Raw genomic sequence first — 14,647 nt, 5'->3', positions numbered from 1 at the left:
TCAAACACAACCAAGACAGTTATACAACTTTGGGCAAGTTGCTTAATTTTTGGTTTCCTCATCTATAAAATGGGGGAAATAATAGAGTTATTATAAAAATGTAAGATATCTTTCCCAGTGCTCAGTACATCATAAGTGCACAGTAAATAAGAACCATTATTGCTTTTTGATGATAGAACACCTAAAATCAAAATTAGAGCCAGTAGTATATAAGCACCAAAAGCTGATAGACTCTAGGTAGCTGTTTAGATGCTTATGGCCTTTTTCTGGAATCATTACTAAGAAGATAATCATTTTAGAATAGGGTATAAGTTCTTTTGAGAGAAAATCAAAAGTTTGGGAATTTCATGTAGATCCTTACTCCATGGTGGGAAGGACTAAATGTACTTATAAACCCCCAAATCACATTGGAGAATTCTAATTATTTTCCCTTTGCTATGGAAACCATATTGGCTTCCCAGAGTTGTGAGAATAGACCAAGGCCAAACATTCAGAATTCTCCATGAAGAAAATGAAGTCAACATGCTTAGGAACAAAACCAAGGAAATCAAAACCAATTTATATTCCAAAGTGAATTTTTCAAACCTAAAAATAACTCCATATCACAAAAAGGTTATGTAAAATTAAAACTAATTTGAATATAAATTTTTAGATATGAAAATAAATTAATACTCTTATAATAAATATGCTGACAATTTACAGAAAAAGATAATGTAATGATAAACATTTCTTAGAAGTGCTTTATATTTCTTGGCCCAATATGAAAACACTGATTTTAGACTTAAAATTTCCTACACAACATGATACAGTCTTTGGAAGGCAGTATTTTATGGTGGTTCACCAGCAATTTTAATTGTATATGTAACCAAAATATTTTCAACAAATTCCCAGATGTGTTGCTAAATGAAAAGTCTAGGGGAATATGTATCTCTGTTTAGTGTATTAAAGCATCCCACATATTGGAGATTCCATAACATTTGGGGAGAGTCAGTATGATTAACCATCATGCCCATATTCTCCAGATATTGATTTAGCCTAGGCTTGCACTACAGCTATGCTCGACCCAAGTCCCAGTTAGAAAGTAGCTTATAATCCAGGATAATAAACCTTAGTATCTCTATCCAGTTGAACCATGTCACAGAGATTTTCAAATTTATTGATTCCCAGAGGTTACACAGCTTTAAATTACCCAAGTAATTTTTCCTCCCTAGGAAAAGCTCAGACACACAGATAGCAATTCTTACAACTTTAACTTAGAACCAAGATGGTTATTAATAAGTAATTCTATGTAAAATATGATGCAGGTCATAATATCTGAATTCTGAAAAACATCACTGTTCTCTCTATAAATTGCAAAATATCTTCATAGTGCTCTGCTTAATCAAATTTAATGGTCTAGAATTGAGGGAAGCTTACTCAGTCCTCCACAACTAAACAGGCCTTTCAGCAACTGGCCAGAACAAAAACGGCTAGCCCAAAATCCAACTGATGATCACATACTCTGGGTAACTCAGGCCCCAAATCAACTTTCCTTAATTCCTCTGTATTGGTTATCTAGACTGGCCACTTTACTCTCTGTCATAGTCACACTCTGCCTCAGCTAGGTAAATCATCACTGGGTTAGTTTTATTATATTCATGATGTGAAATTAAACACAAATCATTTTTTGTTTTAGTCCTGATAAGCTTTTGGATGTGATAGGCTTTCAGAGGAAAAGGAATTACTGTACCAGATGGTGTGATGTGGAAATATTTCTATTTTCAGTAGTTCTTCCACAGAGGACTAATGTTAGGTCAAGTGTCCAAACTTTCCTTCATCATATTGAGTTTTATGAAATATTAAAAATCAGTAACACATAAATTTAACCCCAACATTCTTAGAAAAATGAGAAATCTGCTAATACTTTAGAATGCAGTGAGGGGGGAAAAAAAAGATTAAACAACAACAATAATAGCCTTGGCTATTCGGGGTCTTTTGTGTTCCATACAAACTTTAGGACTGTTTGCCCTAGCTCTGTGAAAATCACTCTTGGTATTTTGATAAAGACTGCATTAAATATGTAGATTGCTTTGGGTAGTATAGACATTTAATATTTGTTCTTATAATCCATGAGCATGGAATGTCTTTCCATTTCTTTGTGTCATCTTCAATTTCTCTATCAGTGTTTTATAGTTTTCAAAGTACAGGTCTTTCACCTCTTTTACCAGATATTTCTTATAAGTTAATGACATATTTATATGGTAAAATAATTCTTACACTTTATTTATAGGACATTAATGACAACGATTTACTGCTTAGAGTATATAATCATTTTTAGGTGACTTAAGGTGACGTGTGAGTTGGTTCTTTAAAACTAAATATTTTGGGCACCTGGGTGGCTCAGTTGGTTAAGTGACTGCCTTTGGCTCGGGTCGTGATCCTGGAGTCCTGGGATTGAGTCCTACATCAAACTCCCTGCTCTGCAGGAAGTCTGCTTTTCCTGCTGACTTATCTCCTCTCATGTTCTCTCTCTCTCATTCTCTCTCTCTCTCCCAAATAAATAAATAAAATCTTTTAAAAAACTAAATATTTTGAGTACCTTCTCTATTTTGAAAATGTCAGACCAAATGGTGTGTCAGAAAATAAATGATGTGTGAAAAACAAACCAATTTATTATTTTTCAGATGTGTTTTTTAAACACCCATGTAATTCAAAATCTGTAGGAGGAAATGTTTTCTTGACATTTCTGATTGATGTCACATTAATATGTATAAACAAAGTCAATATGGGTAAATAAAGCCACTCTGGTTATAAAAGTGAATAAAGTAAGACAATGATTACAAACTACAGAAATGTTTTCTGTTTTAAATTAAGCTTCACAACTCTAAACTTTGAGTTATATTATAAAGCTGTAGTGATCAAAACAGTATGGTACTGTCACAAAAATAGACACATAGATCAACAGAATGGAAAACCCAGAAATGACCCCACAACTATATGGTCAATTAATTAAGCTTCAGCAAAGCCAAAAAGAATACCCAATGAGAAAAAGTCCTTTCGACATATGGTGTTGGGAAAAAATTGGACAGCAATAAGCAAAAGAATGAAACTGGACCGTTTTCTTAACACCATACCCAAAAACAAATTCAGAAAGGATTAAAGACCTGCATATAAGACATGAAACCACAGAAATCCTAGAGAAGGATGCAGGTAGTAACATCTTTGATATTAGTCATAACATGTTTTTTCCTAGATATGTCTCCTGAGGCAAGGAAAACAAAAGCAAAGAATAAACTATTGGGACTTCATCAAAATAAAAAACTTCTGAAGGAGAAGGAAACAATTGTCAAAACTAAAAGGCAACCTATGGAATGCGAGAAGATATTTTTAAATGGCGTATCTGATAAAGGGTTAGTATCCAACGTCTATAAAGAATTTATAAAACTAAACACCCAAAAATTGGATAATCAAATTAAAAATGGACAGAAAACATGAATAGACATTTTTTTTCCAAAGAAGACATAGAAATGGCTAACAGTCATATGAAAAATGCTCAACATCATTGATCATCAGGGAAATGAAAATCAAAAGTACAATGAGATATCACCTCACACTAGTCTGAATGGTAAAAATCAAATGCACAAGAAACAATAGGTGTTGGGGAGGATGTGGAGAAAGGGGGACCCTCTTGGTAGAAGTACAATGTGGTGTAGACACTGTGGAAAATAGTATGGAAGTTCCTCAAAGGATAAAATAGAACTTATCTTAAAATGCAGCAATTGCACTGCTAGGTATTTACCCAATGGATACAAAATACTGATTTTTAGGGATACATGCACCCCAATATTTATAGCAGAATTATCTATAATAGCAAAATTATAGAAACAGTCCAAGTGTTTGTCTACCAATGAATACACACACACACACACACACACACACACACCATGGAATATTACTTAGCCATAAAAAGAATGAAATCTTTTCATTTGCAATGATGTGTGTGGAACTAAGGAATATTATGCAAAGTGAAATAAGTCAGTCAAAGAAAGAAAAATACCACTTGATCTCACTCATATATGGAATTTAAGAAACAAAACAAAGGAACATAAGGAAAAAATAGAAAGGGATGCAAACCAAGGAACAGACTCTTAACTATAGAAAACAAAATGATGGTTACCAGAGGCGAGGTGAGTGGTGGGGATGGGTAAAATAGGACACGGGGATTAAGGAGTTCACTTGTTGTGATGAGCATAGGGTGTTGTACAGTAATGTTGAATCACTAAATTGTATATTAAGCTATATGTTATTAAGCTGTATGTTAACTAACTGGAATTTAAATAAAAACTTTTTAAAAAGAAACATCTGGTAATATCTTGTTAGCTTTCTAGAAATACCTGTATGTGACCTGTCAAGTAAAGCTGAAAATAATTCTAGCTAACTATTTATAATTATAACAAAGTTAAATGCTTTCTTCTGTTGCTGAGAATGTGGAGGAAACCCTGTCATTCCCTTCCATAAACAGTGTGACACTGAGCAAAAACCGTTGGAAGAAAAAAATATATTGTCAAGAAGTAAGAAAGGAATTGAAGTGCTTTTTGAGTTAATGGTTGACATTTGCATATATTTTAGGGACCTAACGAGATAGTAATTATGATGTCCAAGATACAGTTGAAACTGAATGGGAAGGCTAGGCTCATGCTCTGAGCAGGAGCCATTCTTATCGTGATTTGCCAAATAATCATAAGCAATGGTTTAAACATTTGTTTCCTCACTAGCTAATGAGATTTAGTGAATTTCTTGACCCATATCCATGTCTAGCATCTATACAGACTTGGTTTTGGTCAAAAACCTGTACTTCTCATTATTTCTCAGGATCTGTGTCTACATCTTGATTTGTAGCAGCTTATGCTAATGTAGTCATTGCTACAAGTAAAAGTTATTCTTCTGAAGCACACTCTCCTCTCTGGATTATCTTTCAATGATTATATCAAGAGAAATCACTTTAATTTTCAAATCCCAGATATCATGATGTTATACAATAAGCAGTAATAGTTAAGCCACTAATGACTACATCCTCTTCTGGATTCACATACCACAAATTATTATATTAACTTCTTCACACTTTATTCTAAGTCTGTTTTGCCTTTATGCTTACCCTATAATCTTGACTCTACTCAAACATGGAATCTCCTAGAACTCGGGACTTCCTGAGTACTTTCTCTTGTCTTAGAGCTTGGCCAAACTATTGCCTTGGCATATGATATAGCACATAAATATCAAGTACATGGCCAGGACTGTGTTAATTTTGCAACATTGTGCATATTCATTTTCATTTTAGGTTTTTTTTCTTTCCTATGGGCATAGTAGAATAATTATCTCCTACTCTTGCAAGGAAACAGTGGCAGTGCTAGACCCCAGCAAAACAAAATTTGTTACATTATAGGGTCCTTGGGAGAACCCTGAAAAGTGCCCCTTTATTCTTGAGTGATTTCTAAATGACACATTTTAACATTTCCCAATGAATAATACATGCTTCTCTTAATCCTCAAGCCTTGTTAAGTGGTAAGAAAAAGTGAAATGAGCACTGGATGAGGTGTCAGAGATGTAGGTTGTAGCCTTTTCTCTGTCATAGACTCATAGAGGTACTTGGCCCAGTCATTTCAATTATCTGAGCCTCAGTTTTTCCAACTGTAAAATGAAAACTGTGAGTGTATGCCATTTTTCAAGCATAACATAATCTTAGATGTTTTCCATTTCTCCCATCAATGAAAGGATTTGAATCTGTTTCTGACCATTTTCTTTGTCTCAGTGTCTACAGACTGATTCTCTAGACCTATGACATAAGAAAAAGGCTTTTGGGAGGTCACTTTAAAGGGCAAGGGAAACAGCACTATCTGTGGTCCCCTCTTTCAGAATTAGATAGGGTTCAGAAGAAAGAGTTAAATTCCCTTTCTTACTCTGAGTATCTGATTAATGCTGAAACTGTCCATGAGAGGATTGCAGAAAGCATGCTTCTTTCTCCTATTCATTTCAGTCACCTAGTGCAAAGGGGGAAAATTGAGTTCATTCATTCTTAAGGGTCTCTAGGTGAAAACTCAGTGAATTTTTTGGAGGAGTCAATGTCCCATTTGTATTTATTCACCTTTACAATATTCAGTACCATATTGTACCAGCCCAAACAGAATAGGTATATTAGATGATTCCTGTCTCACAGAAATAATGCTGAAAACATATAGCAAAATAGATCAGTACAAGTGTTTAAAAGTGCAAAGAATATTTTCTATAATTAAAAAAAAAACCCTCCAACACAAACTTCTTGAAGGATGGATTTTGTGATCCAGGTATTTGCTAGTGTGGCTGGTGGAATCTTTCCTTCAGCTGAAAAACTTGAATCCCATCTATAAAATTAATACCTTTGCCACAATACCTGATATTTACAGCAGCTGAAGGAAAGAAATACTTCTTGCTGAATGATACAAAGCTTTCTAACAAATGTAACTCTGGTTGAATAAAATTATACCTTTTTTCTTTGCTAAAAAGATCCAAGCAATATAAAATGAAGACCATGGAAAAAATAATGAAAAACTAATATAAAGTCCATGCACACCATTGTTAAGAGCAGAGAAAGGAGCAGGAAACTCATTTGAGATTTCATCCTGGATCATGTTGGAAATCCATCCTTTCCTTTTTTTTTTTAAATTACCCTTTCTTTTTTCATAATCTCTGAATTCATCTCCTAACAGTTCCATGCTACTGATAACCCCATCATTTGGTTTAAAGTTAGAAGGCACCTTCCTCAATATTTCTACTTGAGCACAAAAGAGGAAAACAAATGCAAACCAGGAAACTACTAAATACAAAATATATTTACTTACATTTTGTCAAAATAAGTTAATTATGTGTATCTAAAGACGTAAATTTAACCTAAAATCATTTAGCTCATTGTTGTTTCTTTTAATGTACTGATTTTTCTGATAGATACAGCACATCTATGAAAAACAGATCAACTATATATCTTGTCTTCTTATTTCTTTTCTCTCATTATAATTGTGTTTTGTTGTCATTGTTGTTCTGCAGAGCATTCTTTGAAAGCAGAATCTCTACACTTAACTACAGTTCACATTTTTAGTAAAAATATGTAACTTATACAAGCTGATAAGAACATACATTCAAATTAGTAAAGGTCCTGAGACATTATAGCTCTTGTTTTTTAATCACAAGCTCATTTTGAAACTAACAGAAACCTTACTATTTTAATCATTTAGTAGATAAAAATATCACCTCCAAAAAGTGGTAACAAAGAGTAGATAAAAAATATTCTGCACATTCTGCAAGTGAATCTACTTAATACAAAGTTGGTTAATTTACAAATGTTCATGGGTATATTTTATTCAATATCAACTGAGTGAAACATATTAGGAAAAATCTCTCCATGTCAAACTTACATTTCTTCCCATTCTAAGTTACTCCCCCTCCACATCAAGTGGCCAACTGTATGTATATATATATATATATATAGTTGTTGTTGTTGTTCATAAAAATACTAAGAAAATGACATACTAGGATGGTCCAGTTTTATGATATCCATACCACCCTTAGAACTGACAGGTTATTCAGAATCTGGTACGAAGAGACCAGTTCTAGATATTAACAGTAAAAGACTCAGATAAGATCTAAATATTCATTAAAAAAAGAGCTTACCGTCTCAGTTTCTTTGTTTTCTCCAGAGATCTCCAAAGAATTCAAGTGACAACCACTCCAACAAGGATGCTACTGATATATGCATAAATTCCAGCTCCCTGTTCTGAGAAAAAGACAATCTAATCCTTTCTCACTACCAAAAAAAAAAAAAAGGAAATAAAGACTAAAAGAAAGACAAAAGAGAGAAAAGAAGGAAAAAAATTAAGAGAAAGAAAAGAAAAGGGGGGAGGGAGGGAGGTACAGAAGGAGGGGCGAGAAGAATAAAAAGAAAACAAAATTTTAAAAAGCCAAAACAAAAATGAAGGTAGCAAAAGGAAAAAAAAAAAAACTCTCAGCATTACCTAACCACTACCATGTTGGAAAACATGGTAGTGAGATGTCAGAGTGAAATATGCAAGCCTCTGTGCACACTGAACATTTCCGTTTTCCAGGAGGTAGCTTGAGCTAGCAAGCTCGCTGGTGCTCGGTCTCTCTCTCTCTCTGATTAATGATGCAGAACTATGCTATGGGCTGTACATAAAGCCTGCTAAACTTCACACTTAGCAAAGAAACCCTTGTTTCTATTTATAGGACCACCATTCATTGTTCATTGTCTTCTAATCTTGTGGTTGCACTAAGCTTTGAGTTTGTGACAATAGGTGGCCTATTTGTTTATGGAGCCTTTTGCAGAGGTTATCTACCCTCTGACCCCATTCACAGAGAGTAGGCCACTGCAATCTTCACTGTGATCTTTTCTCTTAGACCCTCATATATGTAGTGTTGAGGTACCAAGGTAGATACTCCTTACCTAAAGTTGCCCTTAGGTAGCTCCTAGTAGGAGAGTTCAAAGAGGGAATAACCTCTGCCTAGGGTATTCTTAGATGTGTAGACCTTTAAGCCCAAAATTAAAATAAATACTCTACTCTTTAAGAAAAACTTGAAGATACCTAACTAACCTCCCACTTCCTGTTCACCCACTCCCCATTCCTCCCAGGGTCCTGGGCCAGGAAGTGCAAGTAAACTCCCATTTCCTCTCAGTAGTTAGGGATAATTGGGTAAAAAGAGCATGATTTCCTGCAGCCCAGACCCTTAGCCACAGCCTATTGAAGATGGGGTTCCAAGTAGCCAGAGCTCTAGAACCCAGCACCACACTGTATTAGACACCTAACATATCACCACCGGCAGCAGTGATGAAGTTCTAGAACATAGGTGAGGTTCTGTGGGGTGAGGTCCAGAGCCAATGACCAAGAAAGAATTCTTGAGACATCTTTGGTGCAAAATGGTGGTTTATTAAAGCATGGGGACAGGACCCGTGGGCAGGAAGAGCTGCTGCTCTGGGGATGTGAGGAGTGGCTGATTATATACACAGGAGTTGGGTAGGTGAGGACAAAGTGGGTGTTCAGAAGGGCTATCAGGGTAAAGAGACTGTCAGGATACTGAAGGCCTGGTTACTATCAAGCCAAGGCCGTTTTTCCCTTTAATGTGGCACTAGCATGAAGACAATTGGGAGTTTCCTGGTGGAATGTCACATTCCTGCTATCAAGTGTCCTTGTTAGTGAGATTTAGGTTTAGAAGAAATTTAACTTTATTTACATTTCCTTCTACCTCAGCCTCCTTCAGTTTTGTTTATAGAGGGTAGGGCGACATTAGGGCTTGAGGAACTGAGTTGTTCGTTTCTGGAAATTGAGCTATTGATAAGATAGCTGACTTGTTGTAAATCACTAGGACATTTGTAAACTGAGGGGGACTCCTGTCTTGCTGGATTGTGATCTCTGCAAGTTAACTATTTGTTTTTCTTTTAGGGCAGCCAGGGGTGCCTGAGGAATGTCACACATATTACTGAGGGGAGCGCATGGAGAGGGGGTGCAAGGTGCCAGCTTTTGCTTTGTCCTCAGCCAGCCTTATGCTTCCTCATCAGCAGGATCCCTGAGAGATGAACAAGGGACAACTGAAGGCAATCTCCAAGACTTAAGTATTATTTTAGACCAGAGCAAGGGAACATTTCATATAGACCATGGAAGAAAGAGTATATTAATGCAGGTCCAGTCTCATGCCAGGACATACATTCATAGTATATTATAGGAAGCATCTGTAGAACTCTTTGCCTCAAAATATTTTCTTTACTAATGTCTGAAACACAAGTCCTTTGGAGGCAAGCATTTCCTTCTTCCTGAGTCTTGATCTTCAAATCCTGACACTTAGAAATATACTTATTTGAAAACTTTGGTGTGAATGAATTTATTAGAATTAGAAAGATGAGAATAGATGGTGGGAGCAGGATATAAAAGAAAAATGAAAAGATTCCAGGATATAAAACTGAATTACAAAAACAATATTTAATGATTTTGCACTAAGCTAGCTATGGTGAGAATAGTTCTCAGCAATTGTAGTAAATATAGGAGAAAGAGTCAAATTAATCTATCTTTGCATTAAGTCAGATATATTGACAACAGATCACAATTCATTGTCCCTGTTGTATCTTCTTATTCTGTACTTCACAGTCTGGCAGAATAGGGCATTAATGTTTTATTTGCTTATTTAAAGAAAAATTTCCTATTTTCTTTTTCCTGTGTCATGAGTTTATTTTGGTGCTTTCTACCTTCACTCTGACTTAACTTCATTCAGCTAACATCTACCGAGTAACTGCCAAATGAAGGCCAGTAGATCAAATATAACTGAAGAAGAAAGAATGAAGAGAAAAGAGTAGGAGAGAGCTGATGGTAAACAAAAGGACAATGTTTCAGAATGTGGTTAAGCAGATAAGACATTATGTAGATGCCTCAAATATAAGGCAACATACATGTCATAAGGACCTAAAAATGTCATATCTACTACTGCAAGATTTTACAGAAGTCAGGGATGGGGGGGTGGGGGAAGGCTTGGATAAGGAATGGAATTTCAGGGTACAAGTCAGGCAATACTTCCAGGAGAATGAGAGATTGGGCTGGGCCAATTAAGAATACCAGGACTTCAATAAGCACAGAACAGAAAGATATATTTTCAGATTTCTAAAAGCCCATAAATTTTGCTGTTTTGTATAGGCTCACCTTTTATTATCTTCATTTTCTTCCTGTCTGCTTCCACCAAGTAAGGTTTAGGCATGGACATATCAGTTTTGTGGTTTCAGCTGGCTGTCCCAAATAGAACTCATAGGAGCCAATCCTCATGTATTATGACATAAAATACCTGGTAGTAAAATTTCCTGACCTAGACAGTACTTATCATTCCTATTTAGCTCAAGGAACTTTAGCCCAATTAGAATCAAATTAATATCCCCAAAGGAACATTGTTAAATTCTACTCCAAATTGGTCAGATAAGAACACTATATCAGAACCTAATGAAATATGAGTGATGATTTAGTCTAAGCTCTAATTTTAAGGATGAATAATGTAAGAGAGAAGGACTGGATTCATGTTTCATAGTGAATTAATGATAAATCTTGGACTTAAACCCAGGTTTCTTGACTTTTAAGACAATGTCCTCACCAAAGTCATTTCTATCTGGCTAGTGTCTCATGGTATTAATGATATGGGTAATTTGTTCACAATTGTATCATCTGTATCAAGGCTTTGTCTTATTTACAGAGGAAAGATCAAATATCAAATAAACTCAAAAGCTGCATTCTATGCCTCTGCCTTTATACATAAAAGGGGTGGACATTTGACTCATGTAGATCTACTTTAAAAAGAAAAAGATGTTTAAGCTCATTCAAATTAGAGATACAGGTCAAGACAATTTATAAATATTTTCTTGGTAGTGTAATTTTGAAATGTAAAATATATTAAAGTAGAAAAAAAAAGGGGAAGATGGTGGCCAAGTAGGAGGACCCTAGGCTCACCTCTTCCTACAAATACAACTAGATAAGTATCAAATCATCTTAAATACCTCAGAAATTGACCTGAAGACTGCCAGAAAAAAGTCCACAACTAAAGGTAGAGAAGAGGCCATATCGAAGAAGGTAAGAAGTACGGAAATGCAGTTTGGTAGAGAAATAGATTGTAGTCCCTGCAGTGGGGATGCAGCCATGGTGATAGAGAAAGATGAGAGAGAGACTAACCCAAGGGTGGTGCATGGGGAAAAGCAATCCCCATAGTAATTGGCTTGGAAAGCAAGAGGGAATGAATTCATGACTTCTGGCAACCAGGTGTGCTTAAAGATTTCAATTTTAAAGGTTGGTGGGCTTGACTCCAAGATAACATAAAGAACATTTGGACTGCTCTTGGAGAGAAAGCAGGGCAAACAGGCTGTGAAGATACAACATGAAAACTGCAATCTGAAAAGAACCTGGGGCACACAGTGGGGAGGTTATTTACTTATTTCAGTGTATGTACCAAAGAGGTAGTATTCACAGAGAGACCCCTCTGGTAATGAAGGAACTGGGAGGCAGCTTTCCCTTTCTCTCCCTTGAGCATAAGCACAGGGTCACATGCAGAAATCAGCAAGACTACAAAGCTTGCTATTTAACTTGCTTACACCAAGACTAGATCCCCTTCACTCCAGTGGAACCACCCTTCTCTTCCCAGTCATGCTTGTGTAAGTAAAGAGTGGTGTAACCCTTCCCCCAGAATTCCTGGGAATTTTGCAGGGACATGGTTACAGAGGTGGAGGCAGCAGGTATTATTTTACAGGCAGACCACAGCACACCTTCTTAAAACTCACCATATTCAGTTCAGTGACCAAACTCTGCACACAACAGGCAAATAAAGCTTCTGCAGACTACTGGCCTCAAAGATAAAGCAACCAGGATAAATCAGCAGAGTCCACACTCTGAGACACCTGGCCCTGGGGAATGAAGGACACTACACTGAATATGGGAACCCTTCTGCATAAATCCATTGCCTTCAAGAACAGATATAGTTGATTTTCCTAATTCATAGAAACAGGAACTGAGACTTAGACAAAAATGAGAAGACAGAGGAATTTTTACCATGTGAAATAATAGGACAAGGCCACAGTCTGAGATCTACAAAAACAGATGTAAGTATATGCCCAATAGAGAATTGAAAGCAATGATTATAAAGATGCTCACTGGATGAAGAAAGGAGTGGAAGGCATCAGTGAAACCCTTACCACAAAGAAAAAAAAATTATATAGTAGAGATAAAGGATTCAATAAACAAAATGAGAAACACATTAGATAGTACGGACAGCAGGCTGAAAGAAGAAGAGGAATGAATTAAAGACCAAGAAGACAGTAATGGAAAGTAATGAAGCTGAACAAAAGAGAGAAAAAATAATTATGCAAAATGAGGATAAACTTGCCAAACTCAGAGATTTCATCAAACATAATAACATTCAAATTATAGGGATCTAAGAAGAAAAAGATAGAGAAAAGGGGGCAGAAAATATATTTGAAGAAATAATAGCTGAAAATTGAGGAGAAAACAGATATCCAGGTCCATGAGGCACAGAGAACCTCCAACAAAATCAACAAAAGCAGATCCACACTGAGACATATTATAACTAAACAGGGAAAATGTAGGATAAAGAAAATATTTTAAAAGAAGCAAGACCAAAAAAAAAAAAAAAGACAGTTACATACAAAAGAGAACCCATAAGGCCATCAGCAGATTTTTTAGTGGTAACTTTGTAAGAAGAAAGTGGTATGATATATTCAAAGTGCTGAATGGGAAAAATCTGCAGCCAAGAATACTTTATCCACAAAGACTGGATAAAAAGTTTCCCAGACAAACAAAAAACTAAAGGAGTTTGTGACCACTAATTCAGCCCTGAAAGAAATATTAAAGGAGACTCTCAGTAGAAAGGAGAGACCAAAAGTGATAGTAAGAAGGCAGGAAATACAAAAGCAGTAAAAATGAATATTCTGTAAAAGAAAAAAAAAAGTCACTCAATAAAGTCACCAAGCAAAAGATGTAAGACATGGTAATGTATACTGAACATTTAAGGAGGAGAGGAGAAAAGAATGGGTTCAAACTTAAATGACCATCAACTTAATATAAACTGCTATATACAGAAGAGGTTATATAAAAACCTAATGGTAATCATATATCAAAAACCAATAATACATATGCAAAGAAAAATACAGAAAAAATCCAAATATATCACTAAAGAAAACCAAAAAAAAGAAAAAAGAGAGAGAGAGTAAGACAAGAAAGGATGAGGAAAAAGTCTTCAGAAACAACCACAAAACAAATAATAAAATGGCACTGAATGCCTATTTATCAATAATTACTTTGAATGTAAATGGACTAAATGCTCCAATCAAAAGACATAGGGCGACAGAATGGATTAAAAAAAAAAGGATCAATCAAAATTCTGCCTACAGGAGATTCATTTTAGACCTAAAGAAGCCTACGGATTGAAACTGATGGGATGGAGAAAAAATTACCATGCAAATGGCTGTCAAAAGAAAGTTGGATGGGGCACCTGGGTGGCTTAGTGGGTTAAAGCCTCTGCCTTTGGCTCAGGTCATGATCCCAGGGTCCTGGAATTGAGCCCCACATCAGGCTTTCTGCTCGGTGGGGAGCCTACTTCTGCCTCTCCCTCTGCCTGCCTCTCTGCATACTTGTGATTTCTCTCTGTGTCAAATAAATAAATAAAATCCTAAAAAAAAAAGGAAAGAAATCTGGAGTAGCAATACTTACATCAGAAAAAATGGATTTTAAAACAAAGACTGTAACAAGAGACAAAGAAGGACCCTATATAATAATAAAGTGGACAATCCAACAAGAACATATAACAATTGTAAATATTTATGCACCTAATATGGGAGCACCCAAATACATAAAGCTGTTAAAAACAAACATAATGAAACTGATAGTAAAACAGTAATAGTAAGGGATTTTTAAAAATTATTTAAATTCCAATTAGTTAACATGCAGTCTAATATTAGTTACAGGTAAACGATATAGTGATTCAACACTTCATATAACATCCACCATTCATCACAGCAAGTGAACTCCTTAACTCCTTAATCCCCATCACCTATTTAGCCCATTCCCCATCGACCTCCCAAAGATTTTGAAGC

The 14,647-nt window shown here is 35.6% G+C and overlaps 1 protein-coding gene across 8 annotated transcripts in view; it reads right to left on the bottom strand.

The window, feature by feature from the left end:
• GPR174 (G protein-coupled receptor 174) overlaps positions 1-8,203 on the bottom strand; it is a 68,884-nt gene extending 60,681 nt beyond the window's left edge. For 5 of the 8 annotated variants that reach the window (XR_004380650.1, XR_004380652.1, XR_004380651.1 and 2 more), the window contains exon 1: positions 7,681-7,822. The gene's annotated coding sequence lies outside the window, so the exon portion shown is untranslated. Of the gene's footprint in view, positions 1-7,680; positions 7,823-8,021 lie in introns of those variants that run through there. The other 3 variants (XM_032840620.1, XM_032840621.1, XM_032840622.1) reach the window with 3 other exon arrangements.
• Positions 8,204-14,647: the final 6,444 nt, after the last annotated feature.

Source organism: Lontra canadensis, unplaced genomic scaffold (genome assembly GCF_010015895.1).
Source record: "Lontra canadensis isolate GAN:19392208 unplaced genomic scaffold, GSC_riverotter_1.0 scaffold114, whole genome shotgun sequence".
Lineage (NCBI taxonomy): Eukaryota > Metazoa > Chordata > Mammalia > Carnivora > Mustelidae > Lontra > Lontra canadensis.
The sequence above is the reverse complement of the archived record's forward strand: the minus strand, read 5'-3'. Positions and strand labels throughout refer to the sequence as shown.